Raw genomic sequence first — 3,371 nt, 5'->3', positions numbered from 1 at the left:
CTTGCATTCTTGCATCTCATTTAGATTACTTTATATTGAATTCATGAATATATTTGGATATTTACACTCTTATTAAATGCGATCTATTTGAATATTCCATTTCATTGTGCACCTTGCAAGGATCTTACTTATTTGAGACCTACTATTATCATATAATTGATTCTCTCAAATCATGAATAGGAAGATATAAGACACCTTCTAAGAGTCCATATTCATTAGACCTCTTGGATATAAGGGTTTATAGAAGTGGCCACACTTTGCTCAAATTTTTGGCACCCATCATTGAGCTAACTTGTGAATCTTGGATACTCACTTTGTTTTTTTAAGGATAAACTTTGTGCAAGTTGAGTTGAAGGAAAAAAACCTAGGCTTTTGAAAGATTTGGTCATACTTCCAAATTTCTTGGTATTTTCATCTAAAACCAATTTTGCAAGTTAAGGATGTATCTAATATGTCTCAGTTCAAAAATTAGACTTTTTTGATCATTTTTTCATGAAAATTATTTTTGGTCACAAATCAAAGAATTTTTATAAGGATTTACAATTTTAGAAAGTTCTATGAATTCTACAAGGTGTTGCTTCTTTGTGTTTTCAATTTAGATGCAGTAGCGTGAATGAATAAGTCAATTTATGAAAACTAGTATATTTTTATAAAATATGTCTCTAAGGCACAAATTGAGGGATATTTATGAAATTAATTCAATTTTTAAAATATCTCCAATTTTTAGTAGGGCTGTCTTCTTTTGATTTCTATTTTTGGGGTCAAGATCATAGAAAACAAATCACATCTTATTGACAAGGTCAAAAGCAATTTTTTTAAAAAAAAATTGTTTTGTGATTAGCTTGCACTTATTTGAACATAGTTAAATGCATGATAAAATCAATCAATTATGAGTTTTTATCAACTAATTTAATGCATTTTCTTTGAATTTTCATACTTTTTCATGATTTCACACACTTGATTGGAGTTTGTCAAGACAACTTGGAACTCATCATTGTGGCTCAAAGGAGCAAAACATGGTTTTTTTTTTGGAAAGTGTGAAATCAAGGTGCATATATTTTAAACCTTCTTTATTTCATTGTAAAAATTGATCATTGTCTTCTTTTTTTATCATCAAACCATTTCTTTCTTTTGGTTACCTTGTTTAGTGTTTCTTCCTTACATTGAAAAAATGATATAAAATTAATCATTCACATTTGAATTTAGGCTTAAAATGAATCCCTTTGTCTTTCAATCCCCCAAATTTTCTTATTGATGTTTTCCTCATGCATCCTTGTTAAGTAATTTGAGGGGAACAAAAATAAGGGATCTTGATTTTTAAATTTTAGGGGGGCTACCTAGAAAAGTGATCACTCTAGGGGACAACCTCAACACCTGTATTCTAATGGATTATAATTTAGAGACATACCTCTTGGAAGTAGAAATATTGTCAATCTTGACAAAGCCCCAAAGAAATTTATACCTTTTGGAAGTGAACATGGAGATTGGGTGACCATTTTCTCCCAACTATTTTCCAATATTCTCTTTTATCTACAAATTTGTGCCTCGTGTACCTTATGTATATCGAGGACATTCCTTAGTTTAGATTCTACATCCTAGTTGAAACTTGAATAGGTTGTTGGTGTGTTGGATGTGCTTGCATGTTTAAAACCTTCACCACTTGAAACAATAATAGAACACATCAATTGAATTGAGTTTTAGGAATCTTACTTTTTGCATGATATTATTATCTGTTTTATATTTTTTACATTAAAAATTCCAAAAAATCATAAAATGGAAAAAAAAAATTAAAATTAAATAATAAATAAAAGAAAAACATTTTCCTCCAAGTCAAACTATCCAAAATAGTCAACTATCATAACAATAAGTTGAATGACCCTTTGGGTTCAAACTTTCCAAACTAAGCTTAAAAGTTGCAAAACATAGATTTTTCACTATTATCGTTAGCTCTTTATGTCCTTTGGTCTTGTCACAAGAAGTTAGGAATTCCTTTTATTAGAAAGCAAACTTGGGTTACTTGTCTACAAATCTTGGTTAGTAAATTGTATTGTGTATCCACTCTCTTCATCATCTCTTAATTTTCTTATCTTATCTTTTCTTTCTTACAAGTATTGTACATTGGGCATCTAGGCCCTTATGTTGGACACTTTGTGGAAATTTATAGATTCTTATCTCTTGTCAACTTATCTTTTCTTATTCACAAGTTTCATCCATTGGGCATTTAGGCCATCTTGGAGACCTTGGAGAAAGTTATTGATTCTCTTTTACATCATCACTTGGACAAGTGTACCTTTTTCTTACCTAGTTTGGAAATAAAGAATATTATAGTTCTTCTATAAACTTTTGGCATTCTCTTTCATTCTTGTATGCACTAGAAGTCAGGTGAGTTGAGGAAAGAAACCCAAGGCTATTGACAATCTATTCTTTAGCAGGCCAGAACCTTGGGGTTTAAAACCTTGATAAAGGGTGCTCCCCTTAATACCATAAATACATAATGAAATTATAGAAATAAAAATAATTTTCTAGAACAAAATATTGTCTTCTTATTCAACGCAAATGTAGAATTAAAAATTTTTAAAATATAATATGGAATCCCACATGGGTGTCTTCCTTACAATAATTTTCAAGATAAAGCTACAAACTATCACCTAGAGCTTTCCTAGACAATGTACGAGGCTTCCTTAAATAGGCAATTTTACACTGCACATAAAGTTTCTAGACATCAAACCCTAACCTTTGAGGTTGACCAATCTTAAAATTATATATAGAATTAGTTCAAATCAATTATGATATTTGTTTTGGAAATTTCAATTGGACTAACTTTAGAAGACCATAACTTGTGAACCATTGATCTTATTGGCTATTCTATAACTCCATTTTGGAATCCTCAACTTGTGATTTATAGCATCTAACTCGAACAAGCTCTAGTTAATCTCATTTCAGATCTCATATGGAGCTTCTGAGGCCTTCAAACCTAAGCATAAAGTTTTTATACCAAAATTATATTAAAAAAACCATAATAACTTCATGAAAACTCATGATATAGCACCGAGCCTCAACTCGCAAGCTATTATATCCAAGATGAGCCTCCACCTCTAAAATTAAGATACTCCAAACTTTTATGACTAACTTATCACCATGTATCTCTTATTTATCCAAATCCCTCAATTCAAAAGCATTTATCAGACACCTCCTATGAACAATCTGGAATGGTGACTTACCAATATTCTATTGACACAATTATTGTATGCAAATTCTACCTATGGTAAAATCAGATCCCATCCTTTTGTCTTATCTCCAACCAAATATCTTAGAAAGTTCCCCAAACTCATATTCACAACTTTTATTTATCCATTCATTTTTGGATGATG

Source organism: Cupressus sempervirens, chromosome 1 (genome assembly GCF_028749045.1).
Source record: "Cupressus sempervirens isolate cs-2001-9-10 chromosome 1, ASM2874904v1, whole genome shotgun sequence".
NCBI classification, from domain to species: Eukaryota; Viridiplantae; Streptophyta; class Pinopsida; order Cupressales; family Cupressaceae; genus Cupressus; species Cupressus sempervirens.
The sequence above is the reverse complement of the archived record's forward strand: the minus strand, read 5'-3'. Positions refer to the sequence as shown.